Source organism: Mauremys mutica, chromosome 8 (genome assembly GCF_020497125.1).
Source record: "Mauremys mutica isolate MM-2020 ecotype Southern chromosome 8, ASM2049712v1, whole genome shotgun sequence".
In the NCBI taxonomy this organism is placed as follows: domain Eukaryota; kingdom Metazoa; phylum Chordata; order Testudines; family Geoemydidae; genus Mauremys; species Mauremys mutica.
Window position 1 is genome coordinate 31,168,894 of NC_059079.1, and position 13,476 is coordinate 31,182,369.

Consider the following 13,476-nt stretch of genomic DNA (forward strand, 5'->3'; position numbering starts at 1 on the left):
ACAATATGGAGAGTGAAATAAAGAAAAACATAATTTAGAACAGGCCTCTCAAAGCAAGTGTCTGGAATTTTAAAGAAGCAGCAAAGAATCCTGTGGCACCTTATAGACTAACAGACGTTTTGCAGCATGAGCTTTCGTGGGTGAATACCCACTTCTTCGGATGCAAGTAGGTATTCACTTGCATCCGAAGAAGTGGGTATTCACCCACGAAAGCTCATGCTGCAAAACGTCTGTTAGTCTATAAGGTGCCACAGGATTCTTTGCTGCTTCTACAGAACCAGACTAACACGGCTACCCCTCTGATACTGGAATTTTAAAAAAAGGTGCTATTTTTATACTAAAATATTTAACCTGATTAGTTTTTAATTGAAGTAACATATAAAACTTTAAAATACTCATTTCATTTTTTTTCTTTTCCTGAACACTTTTTATTGCTTGTGAAAAGGAGAGGCTGGTAATATTAGCCAGGGGAAAGCACACTGCAGCTTGGCACCATGCAAGTGTTTCCATACAGCGGTGCTCTTTTACTGTACCTCAGGCCTAATCTGCAACATCCCTTTTCTGCTAGTTCTCACCAATTTACAGAAGGATAAAATATTAGGTTGTCTAATCCAGACCCTGGGCACCAGTGTCAGTTAGATCCTTATAGTTGTAGCACATTTTCTAGTGTTTTGTCCACTGTAAATTAAGTCTTTCTAGTTATGAGACTGTGACGTGTTGGATCACAGAAACCCTCTTTGGAGCTGCCACTTCTACCCCTGGTTTCCCTGCCAGCTTGGGACCCCAGCACCTTGTCTTGCTGAGCCAGACACTCCCATCTGCTCCACCAAAGACCCAGGGTCTGAATTACTTGCCCCAAAGCTGTAGGTTTACCTGAAAGCAGCTAACAGAAGTGTGCTTGTCTTTAACACTCAGATGCCCAACTCCCAATGGGGTCTAAACCCAAATAAATCCATTTTACCCTGGTAAACCTTATGCAGGGTAAACTCATAAATTGTTCACCCTCTATAACACTGATAGAGAGATATGCACAGCTGTTTGCTCCGCCAGGTATTAATACATACTCTGAGTTAATTAATAAGTAAAAAGTGATTTTATTAAATATAGAAAGTAGGATTTAAGTGGTTCTAAGTAGTAACAGACAGAACAGAGTAAGTCACCAAGCAAAATAAAATAGAATGCACAAATCTATGTCTAATCAAACTGAATACAGATAAGATCCTCACCAGTTCCAGAATGCTCCCTTTTACAGACTAATCTCCTTTTAGCCTGGGTCCAGCAATCACTCACACCCCTTGCACACTGTCCTTTGTTCCAGTTTCTTTCAAGTATCCTGGAGGGTAGAGAGGTTCTCTCCTTAGCCAGCTGAAGACAAAATGGAGGGGTCTCCCCTGGGCTTAAATAGACTTTCTTTTTGTGGGTGGAGACCCCCTCCCCTCTCCTATGCAAAGTCCAGCTCCAAGGTGGAGTTTTGGAGTCACCTGGGCAAGTCACAAGTCCATGCATGACTGAGTTCCTTCCCAGCCAAGCCACATTCCTGGGAAAGCCCAGATGTGGATTGGTGTCTCCAAGTTCATTGTTGGCTTAAGTGTTTCCGGATTGGGCACTTACCGAGAATAGTCTGTTCTCAGGGAGCTGACCAGCTGCTTCATTACAGCCTACTTATAGATTCAATAGATCATAACATTTACAGAGATATGTTACATGGCATATGTTATAAAAACACATTCTAGTTATGTTATGTACATACATTAATACGCATATTTCCATAAAGCCTTATGGGAGGTACTGTCAGAGAGCCTTCCACCATTTCCCTTAGGAGACGGTTGCACTGTGTAGTAGTCATCTCCTTAGGAAACTTTTCTCCTATTAAGCCTTTTAAAAATACATTCATTTTATTACTCCAGGCGACCTGGTTTTACCAGACCTGGTGGGCAGCGATGGCCAGTTATGTTCAACTGTCTCAAATTATGTGGTAATATTATGATAGAAGCCAGTCAATTGATTTCCATGTGTTCACTATTTCAAATTCAAAAGAAATTCACCAGAGAAGAAAAGCTATTGCATGTGGTAAGCAAGCCAGAGTGGCACTATCTAGGTAATGAAATACGCACAGTTATGATGGAATTCAACTACCAGCTGAAGTTTAGTCACAATGTGTGAAATTCACCCCAGTGCAGAGGGCCAGCACAAAATCTATGCATTACCAGATCCCACTTAATCCCTCACGGAGGGTTTAAGTGCAATTCGAACGATGATGTCTTGTGCTAGCCCTCTTCACAAGGACAAATTTGACCCAAAAAGTCAAGAACAAAAGAATGTCCTGGCTCTTTAAGGCACCTTAACCCAAACCACAGAAGTAAAAGAATTTCCTGAGCGGTTATCCAAACCTAAATGAAAATGTATTTCAACGGAGACAGCACAAACAGGACAACCTGGTTTCCTGCTCTCCCTGAACTCCCTCACTGCTCTGATTTATGGTCATAGCATGCTCTTTGCTGAGCTGGTTTGTGCTCCACTATATAGATCGTGCTGAGTCACTAACTCTCCTTGAAAGAAATGGGACTACTCATTGAATAAGAGCCTATACATGACTGAGGGCATCGGAAGCCAGCCCTGGCTACTGTATGATAATAATCAGCATCTTCTACATCAAACAGGATCATTCAGTCTTTATGATAAAATTAATTACTGGCAATATTTAAACATTGTTTTATTAAAAACTAAAACAAACATCACCTAAAACACACCACTTAACAAAAACCCACACCACTTAATATACATACTCCAGATGGTACACACGACACAATCATCTTACTGTTACCTTGTACGCCCCCGTCTGTTGACTCATCTTCTACTTAGATTGTAAGCTTTTTGGAGAAGGGACCATCTTTTTGTTATGAGTTTGTACAGTGTGAAGCACAATGGGGCTGGGCCCTCTAGGCACTACTGCAATAAAACAAAATATGTAGCTAAAATAATTGCAATTCACAACTAAAATAATCCTTCTTTTTTCCACTTTGCATTGTAGAATTAACCTTTTCAATCTTTTCTTGTCACATGTAAAAAACCAAACCTAGAAGTAGTTTAGATACATTTATTACCCTTAATAGGCTAATATTAAAATTAATAGGCAGCAGATTTAAAACAAACAAAAGGAAGTATTTCTTCACACAATGCACAGTCAACCTGTGAAACTCTTTTTCAGAGGATATTGAAGGCTAAGACTATAACAGGTTCAAAAAAGAACTAGAAAAATTCATGGAAGATAGGTCCATCAAAGGCTATTAACCAGGATGGGCAGGGATGGTGTCTCTAACCTCTGTTTGCCAGAAGCTGGGAATGGGTGACGGGGAGTGGATCACTTGCTGATTACCTGTTCTGTTCATTCCACCTGGGGCACCTGGCATTGGCCACTGTCGGAAGACAGGATACTGGGCTAGATTGACCTTTGGCCGTTCTTATGTTCTTAATAGAGAGAAAAAGTAACAAAGTGCAGATCAGACTTGTTTTAAATAAATTATTTCACTCTTGGAAATGGATATTATTTAAGAGGGAGGATAGCTCAGTGGTTTGAGCATTGGCCTGCTAAACCCAGGGTTGTAACTTTGATCCTTGAGGGGGCCACTTAGGGGTAAAATCGGTACTTGGTCCTGCTAGTGAAGGCAGGGGGCTGGACTCGATGACCTTTCGGGGTCCCTTCCAGTTCTATGAGATAGGTATATCTTGATTTTTTTTTTTTAAGTTTTCAAGCTATTTTGGAGCACGGACCTTGTTCTCTTATTTGTCTCTAAAGTGCCTCATCACTCAGTCTAGGCAACGTACCAATGGTGGGCAACCTGAGGCCTACGGGCTGCACGTGGCCCATCAGGGTAATCCACTGGTGGCCTGCGAGACAGTTTGTTTACATTGACCGTCCACAGGCATGGCCGCTCGCAGCTCCCAATGGCTGTGACTCGCCATTCCCAGCCAATGGGAGCTGCAGAAAGCGGCGCGGGCTGCAGGGATGTGCTGACTGCTGCTTCCCGCAGCTCCCATTGGCTGGGAATGGCTAGCCATGGGCCCTGGGAGCTGCGGGCAGCTGTGCCTGTGGATGGTCAATGTAAACAGTCTCGCAGCCCGCCAGCGGATTACCCTGATGGGCTGCGTGCGGGCCACAGGTCGCCCACCACTGCATTATACACTTTTAATACAATTCATGACCACAAATTACTTTGCAAGTGCCCCGGTTCCTGTAACATGTGGGTCATGCCATTAAGAGTGTAGATAACTGAATTAGGTGTCCCAGGTTAGTAGCTTGTGTCATACATAATTCAAGAGCTAATGCTTCGTTGTGATAGACTTTTGGTGGGGGGGCTAACAAAGTCTCACTGCCACAAATATTCAGTGACAGCACATCACTGGGTTTGCCCCCTTCTTAATATTTATTTAATTCTCAGCAATTTGGGCGTCATCCTCGCGTAACTGAAAGATGACCCCAGGTCTGGTTGCTATGCAAACATCACCACTGCAGCAAAAATGTACAGTAGAAATGAATATTTTGTGCTTGAGAACAGATAAGTGACATGGATTGGAATTATGGTAAATTTAAATTGATGGCCTAATTAGTATTATCTCTTTTTTGTATTCATTGTAAGAAATGTTATCCAGGAGGAACTCGTTTTGCATTAATGTTGATATAAAGTGTAAGTCTGTAGGATTTTCATTGTAATTTGGCATTAATTAATGCATCATTATTTTAAAGTGTTAATTAAATTATTACAGAAAGGGACATCTGCATCAGCTCAGAAAAAAAACCACACTGCATGAACAATTAGGCTTGCAAAGGTCTGTGACACAGTAGATGGGTTCCCAGATCATTGGCAAAGACACAAAAAAGAGTGGGATATAGTTATGATGAGCTTCTTCTCTGACAAGCCACAATACAATGTCAGCTCTTTGCTGCTCATTGATGATGCAACTTGATATCTCAGTCTCAGAGCTAAATAATGGGGTCATTGAAAATCTAAAGAGGTAAATATTAATTATTTCCATATTTAAACACTGTACATCGGACTATCATTAATCAGTCATGATGAACTCAAGGGAAGAAATTATGGATACAATATATTCATAGGTTCTTCAGACTCTCACAAATATTACATTTAAATAAGCAAGGATGCCAGCAATGTTATGGCACTCATGGAATATTAGGGCATTATCAGGATTAATTATAAGCAATTCTAAAATGCTCTTCCTCGGGCATCTATTCCATTCAGCTTCTGATTATGGGGTGAAATCCTGGCTCCATTGGTGTCACTGGCAAAACTCCCTATGACTTCAGTGGGGCCAGGATTTCAACCATTATTGTTGTTGTTGTTATTCGTTGAGTGCAGACTCTGATCAAAACCAGACAGGCATAGGCACAATCCTTTCACCAAGGAAGTTAGTGAGAGGCTTTCCACTGCCCTCAATGAGAGTTGAAGCCCCTAACAACCCGTAAGACTCAAGCTCTGAGCCTGCAAAGAGTGTTGCGCTGGTTGACCTCTGCATCCTCTTGGAGTACCACTGAACCAATGGGGCTATGCACAGTGGTCAACCTCTGCAGTTCTCTTTGGAGAATTGAGATTTACATGAAATATTAAACAAGAATAATGGAAGAAAACATTAGTCCAAAGAACCAAGTCAAATCCTCTGTGATGGGATGCACCTACAAGCAATGTGCTAGAGCTCACAGATAAAGTTGTGTAGGATACTTCCTAGATGTGGCTTCCAGGATATTCAACATTGTCCAGCCTTGCCTCTTCCAACAATTACCACTTTCTTTTATTATGGTTGGGTCTGTATTTAAGGATCTTTAAAATGTAAAAAATGAAGGCTCTTACTAAGAAGTGTTTTGGGTGCTGTATACTAAAAGAAAATGTCAAAGAAGCTCACTAAAACTTTCAGGCTAAGTATTATGGACTGGGATGTAGGCAGACTTGCCTAGTAGTCAGAGCAGGAGCATGGTGGGAACAGGAGCAAAGGCAGAGGTGAGGTAGGAGCCAGGAGCAGGAATAGGGTTGGGTGTAAGAGGCAGGCACAAGCAGGGACTGAGGCAGGCACAACAGGAAATCATCTTGTTGCTAGACAAACTTCCTGTGCCTCCTTCTGACTTACATAGTATTGATAGTGTTGGACCAATCGGTCGAGCTGGGCGATCCTCCAGTCAGGGCTCCTGTGGGTGGTGCATTAGCTGAAGCTATAGTCCTACTAGCTTTTTGGCCCACAAGGTTTAAACTGACCTCTGGTGGAGGTCAGGACATAGCAGCTGTCTGGGGACTTCCAGGCCTACATTTAGGACTTGGGACATACACTAAGATACAAAAATTTAAATAAGAACAAAAGACTGTTGCATTTTTATGCATTAATTGTTCCACTCAGGATGTAAAGTTAAAGCAGTAGCTTTCAATTAAAAGTATATGGTACCTAGTAATATAGTTCATGAAATATTCTAAGGTCCTACAGAATAATTTTTTCTTAGATGTCATGGTAAGGGTGAAGGCCAAATTATAACGTATTTTTGTAAACGCATGTTTACAATAATTGTGGTAACTGAATCCATCCCATCAACATAAAATTGATTGAAGCAATATATTGGAACAAATCAATGTTTGTAACATTTAATAAACTTTCTGTTAACAATGTCTGAAATATCTATAAATGAACTAGCCTTAAGGAGGAGTTTTACATACTGCTTTTTATAGTATATATTGAGTAGATCAGTGGTGCCTTGGGCCAAGTTAGACATACAGAACTGCTATTTACTATCTATAAACAGAACCAAATTTTATGGGGTACAGAGGTATTTCCCTGGAAATTCCAAGCACTGGAACTTTGATTATGCTTTCATATATGTATAAAATTATTTTTACAGGTGCCATATTTGTGGCAAAATTTATGGCCAAAGTATAGAACAAATCTTCTTACTATTATTTTTTTTTACAAGAAGACATACAACTTACCTCTGATCTACCTGACACTGTACACATATCAGTATGTGACTAAATGACATCTATACCAAATCAATCATAATACTTTGCAGTTATATTGTATCTTTTATATGAAAATTTAAAAGCATTTTACAAAAAGGTGAACAAGTATAATGGTAGCTATTGGAATCAATGGGATGGGTCTAACCTTCCTTAATTCTGACCCATGTCAATTGACCAGCCAAAAAATAAAAAGCCATTTCTTACCAGGACCTGCCACGTGTCAAACACTTACAATAAGTACTGTTATCCCCCGTTTTATACAGTAGGTAGAGTGAGTGAGGCACAGAGAGATTAACCCACACATTTTTCAAAACCGCCTGATTTGGATTTTTTCAATTTCCACCTTGGAATAACATTGGCCTGATTTCAGATGTGCTGAGCATCTTTCATTGGTTTTGGTTTGAGTTGTGCATAGTCTCATAGACATAAAGAGCTGGAAGAGACCTTGGGAGGTCATGTAGTCCATCCTGCCCACTCTGAGGCAGGATGAAGTATATCCTGGACCATCCCTGACAGATGTTTGTCCAACCTGTTCTTAAAATCCTCCCTTAGAAGCCAGTTCCAGAGCTTCACTATTGCTAGAAAGTTTTCCTAATATCTACCCTAAATCTCCATTGCTGCAGATTAAGCCCATTGCTTCTTGTCCTACCTTCAGATGACACAGAAAACAATTGATCACCATTCTCCTTATAATGGCCCTTAACATATATGAAGACTGTTCTCAGCAGGGTGACCGGATGTCCCATTTTTAAAGGGACAGTCCCGTTTTTGGGGGACTTTTTCTCATATAGGTGCCTATTACCCCCCACCCCATCCCGTTTTTTCACCATTGCTCTCTGGTAACCCTAGTTCTCAGGTTCCTCCCTCAGTCATCTTTTCTCAAGACTAAACACACCCAGTTTTTAACCTTTCCTTAGAGATCAGGTTTTCTAAACCTGTTATCATATTTGTTGTTCTCCTCTGAACTCGCTGCAATTTCCATACGTTTCTTAAAGTGTGATGTCCAGAACTGGACACAGTACTCTAACTGAGGCCTCAACAGTTCCAAGCAGAGCAAGACACCTATCCCCTGTGTCTTACATACAACACTCCTGTTAACATACTCCAGAATAATAGCAGCCTTTTTTGCAACTGCATCACATTGCTGTCTCATATTCAATTTGTGATCCACTCTGACCCCCCCGGCCCTTTTACCACAGTACTACCACCTAGTCAGGTATTCCCCTTTTGTATGTGTACATTTGATTATTCCTTCTTAAGTGTAGTATTTTGCACTTGTCTTTATTGAATTTCATCATGCTGATTTTGGACCAATTCTCCAGTTTATCAAGGTCATTTTGAATTCTAAACCTGTCTTCAAAGTGCTTGCAATCCCACTCTCCTTAATGTCAACAGCAAATTTTATAAGCATACTCTCCATTAACCAAGTCATTAATGAAAGTAGTGAATAATACCACGTGACTCAGCATTTCTGAAAATCAGGCCCACACTTGTGGACACCTAAAAATTGAGGAAGCCAGGCTTAGAGGCCACTGTTGAAGAATTTGGTCTAAGTGTTTTTCTAGAGTTCCCACCTGCCCTGCTTTTCCCAGGATCATTCCCTTTTTTGGGTAGCTGTCCCAGGAAATCTCCAAGTCATCCTGGGACATTCAAATTCCCAGGTATTGTCAGTTATGCCCCACTTGCTCCCCCAGCTCCTAGCGGCTGCAGCAGAGGGAGCCATGGGGCAGTGGCACCTGCAGAAGGAGGAGCGCTGGCTCTGGAGCGTCTGACACCCACAGGGACAGGGTGAGTCAGGAGCAGTGAGTGGGAATGGGGAAGTTTGGGGCTAGTAGTGCCTAGTCACTGCCACACAGACACTAGCTGTAGGAGTCGCTGCTGGGTGAGAATGGAGTGGATCTGACAGTGCTGTGTCCTGCATGGTGAAGTTGGTGCCTGGGACAACCCATAACAAGATCCCATAGGGGCTGCTGCCCTGTCTCAGGGTTGGAATGGGATGACAGTGCCCTGGAGGAGGGTGGGGGGAAGAAGCAGATCCTAGGTGTGTAGGTGGTGAGGTGTGGAGGGATGTCCCAGTTTTTTGTGCCTCAGAGATGGCAAACTTAGAATTGGCCAAAGGCACATACAAGGAGCCTGTGGCAGACATGAAAACCCTGGGCTTACTGAAAGGGTGAAATCCTGGCCTCACTGAAGTCTAAAATCAAACTTTCATTGACTTCACTGGGGGAAGTGTGTCACACCTCATCTCCCCTTAATCTCATACTCTAAACACTAGACCAGGACTCAGCAACCTTTCAGAAGTGGTGTGCCGAGTCTTCATTTATTCACTCTAATTTAAAGTTCCGCGTGCCAGTAATACATTTTAATGTTTTTAGAAGGTCTCTTTCTATAAGTCTATAATATATAACTAAACTATTGTTGTATGTAAAGTAAATAAGGTTTTTAAAATGTTTAAGAAGCTTCATTTAAAATTAAATTAAAATGCAGATCTCCCCGGACCGGTAGCCAGGACCCGGGCAGTGTGAGTGCCACTGAAAATCAGCTTGTGTGCCGCCTTCGGCACATGTGCCATAGGTTGCCTACCCCTGCACTAGACCAAGGCTACACAAAATGACACGCTAGTGGTGCATGTAATCCCCTCTCATCCCCCTTTACTGACAATCAACATTCTTCCCTCAGGACTTGTAATTAACAGGAAAAGATATTAAATGTATATTATGAAAATGTGTGTGTACATATAAAATACACTATGTGATTTCCAGAGTGGCAGGTAAGAGAATTTTTGTGTGTTGGACAAATACAGAAGATTCAATCATAACTGTGAATTAGAATATACCATTAGCCAAGTTAATGGAAAACAATGTGTCTCACACCAAAAGTTTACTGCTGTCTTAAAGGAAGCTAACTTGCAGCAGCATCATGAAGCCCATCCCCAGATTTTAGTACATTTTTACAGTGAACAGTGGTAAAAATGCATGTTTTATTATATATATAAATTATTGTGCTTGTCAGCTTTCTTGCCAGATGTTAAAATGGCCCACAAAAACCTCCAGAGATGACTAACTTTGATCTACATGTATGCAAAAAATTAATTAAAAAGTAACATATTATAGATTATGTTTATCCTTTAAGAAAGTGACTAGATTTTTTTTCATTATTTGCTGAGTACTTATAATAAATTAAGTTATAATATAATCAATCAATATAATGATCCATTTGACCCAGAAATACTAATAAAATGTATGCAGAATTTCTAATAAAACTACAATCCCAACAGAATTTGAACTCATTACTTTTGAAATATTAGGCAGACAGTTTCCTTCACTAACATGCATTTGAATTTACAGGCAGAAAATGATTGAAGGGGCCCATATAGAGTGTGCACACACACGTGTGCACAGACACACACACAGCAATAGAAATGTATTAAGAATTACCAGTAAAAAAATTAAGTGCTCCAGAGTTCAAAGTCCTTAGGGAGGCAACATGGTCTAGATCTTGGCATGAACTTGGGAACATATTTGTCTGAAATGTATATCCTTTACATTTAATTGATTATTAATACTTCAGCCAAGCTTAAAAGCTCAGCAAGTGTCACACTGCCAGCTCATGAAATGCCTCAGATTCTGTGGCTGGACATTCTCATAGTGGTGGTTTCAATACCATCAGCTATTCGGAGTATGCACGTAGCCACTAAGTGGTGATTACGCCCCCTGTGTGCATGCTGAACACTAGTCAATAAGCTACTGGTACTGTACATTTAAATCTTGCACCCTGGTGTTAACATGGTGACCTAATTTGATTATTGGGGAGGAGTTAGCTGCTGCCATGTTGTCCCTGTTTGGTAATCCACAAAGCCCATCATCAATAATCAGACATCCTAGCCCTAACAACAAAAATAGTCACTGCAGATCAAACCCACGCAGCCCTTGCCCATTAATCTACTTTCTTGCTGAATGCTCACTGTTACGGTTCAGAGATTGTACCTTTTCCCTCTCTTGGTCTCTCTCTGTGGGCACTCTTTCCCAGTGACAGGCCCACAATCTCACTTCTCACATTGGAGTCTTGTGATTCACCCCACTTTTAGACTAGACTGATCAGGCTGCTGCATCCCTGTTACCAACTGTGTTACCTCCAACAAGTCCACCTGGGTTTGGCCCCTGCTAGAAACTTCTCTCTGGGAGCTTTTGACTAGTATGAAATTGCAGTGACCCAGGAGTGGTCACCTGGTTGAAAACATAGTAGGATTTATTTATCCAAAAGAGCATCACAAGCACAAAGAAAAGGGTTAAAAATAACAAATGCCTAAACGCATATTTTCTTACCTAAACTTAGCATTTCCCTCATGCAAGTAGGTAGGCCAAACTTAGCCTTGGTACTCCCATCCTCTTATTCTGGGGACAAAATTTCCACATGCTTCTCTGTGGATTTTCTGTCTCCCTGACTCAGAGATTCAGCATTTTAATTGCTTTCAAGTTTTTTGTTTGTAAGTTCCTGCCTTGAAACCCCAAGACGTCTCAAGCTTGGGTCTTCCCCACTCTTCCCTCATGGGGCGGAGGGATGGAGCCAGTCTCTGATGCCACATTACTGGAGGTAAACCTCCAAGGAATTATTAGCCCCATTGTCCAATTAAGTACTGGCCATTGGGGAGCATCTTTTCTTGATTCCTGCAGCTCCAAGTTAACAAAAGCCAATTTAACTCTTAGTTACCCTTTAGCCAGCAACACAAACTCCAAACCCACAAATATGATATATAGGTATATAAAATTAATACATATAAATCCCACATTCTTTACACTTACCCCAAAGATGGACTTTGCAGTGTTAAATTCAGACTCCGATGGCTCAAGTCTGAGGACCACTCATGCAGTACATTCTGCAGGAAGCCTTCTTCTCTCTCTAACCAAAGTGACTCAAGCATGAGTATTTTTGCCAAATGTAACCACCGCAGTGTTTCATACAGAGATGCTCTCTGAGATAATCAAGTCCCAAGCCATTCTTGACTCTGGGGTATCTTTATTCTACTGTATTGAAAGCAGACCTGGGTTTTTTTCCCCACACTTGTAAGTCTATTTTATTTTACTGCTCATCATCCTAAGGTATCAAGAATGCCCTGGAGTCTAAAACCTGTCCTTTCTGCTCTCCTGTAGAGTCCCTGTTCTGGTGTGAAAGATGTCCTCTTTCTCTTTGAGCATCCCTAGCATTGCCCCACCGGCCAAAGAGTTAAATCCCCAAGTGAAAGGGATGGGACCAAACATGAATATCACCATGAATATTAATAGCCTGGCTGTGGGTACAGGAGCTATTGCAGCTGGGCAGCTGCCAGATGTAAGCATTCAAAATGTGGCTTCTGTACCAGAGAATGAGATTTTCAGAAAACCTGGTGGAATGTAGGTTTTGTTGCTGTTAAAAGAATTTATTTCTGCTGAAACCTATAACTCCTAGGTTAATAAAGTGAACTTTGATGGGAGTAGTGGGAAATATGGGCTTCCCAGGAAAGTTAGGGAAAACGTAGATGCATTTCTAGAACACTGATTTATGGAAGAGATTGAAACTGATAATATCAAAGCCCTAATTAACACTTTCTTTTGCTTCCCTATCAGGTGCTAAATCGAGCTGTAGTGAAGCTGGCCTGCTACCAATATAACTCATGCCATCTGTATGCAAAACATTCCATAAAATCATCTAACTCACTCAGTTTAGTACTTCGAGTAATTTTTCTTTAAACTTTGAGGGCTTTCATGGAACCAATTACTATAGCAGGATTGACTGACCACAGGAAGAGCCAATGGTTTGCCAGGATCTGCTACTACTTCACAAGGCTCATGCAAAACAGCCATGAAGAATCTGAACATCTCTGACCATCTCTATACATCAGAGGCCAATATACTGAAAAGAGCTGGTCCACAGTCAGGTGATGGGCCCAGGCAAGATTAACTGTGCATCCAGCCCTAGAAAAATATGTAAATAGGTATTATTAGAGAGGCATTGTAGTAGCTAAGGATTTGGGTACAGCCAACCAACATTCCCCTATATTTGGAAAGGTTAGATTTTTCTGAGTGGTATCCAAGGTGAGGAGGGAAAAGTCAAACACTATTCAGTATAGGGTATTTGTACAGTACTCAACAACATTCACATGCAGAAATGTATTCTTGATTCTTTTCTATCCAGGTTCTTATACCACCTTCATCACCGTAGTATCTGAGCACCTTCTAGAAGAAATGTACTAAGTGCACTAAGAAATGTAACTAGCATTTGCCAAGTATGGTTCTCAAGTGTAGCAATGGCTAGAGGAATGTAGGACCATCAGAAGCTCTGAACATGTTTAGCACAGTTTCTGGCCATGTTAGAAAATGGATAGCTATTTACATGGTCAAGCTAAACAAGACACAATTAAAACTAACTTGCTCTCCTGGTTCTCCCTCAATTCAGAGCCCTGCCAGGTTTATGAAACCAAGGAGGG

At 41.2% G+C, this 13,476-nt stretch overlaps 1 long non-coding RNA gene across 1 annotated transcript in view; it reads right to left on the minus strand.

The window, feature by feature from the left end:
• Positions 1–1,274: 1,274 nt before the first annotated feature.
• LOC123375656 overlaps positions 1,275–13,476 on the minus strand; it is a 59,771-nt gene continuing 47,569 nt past the window's right edge. Inside the window, exons 4-5 of the long non-coding RNA XR_006581548.1 lie at positions 2,825–2,949; positions 1,275–1,333 (exon numbers count right to left, since the gene is read on the minus strand). This is a non-coding gene — a long non-coding RNA (uncharacterized LOC123375656). The remainder of the gene's footprint in view (positions 1,334–2,824; positions 2,950–13,476) is intronic.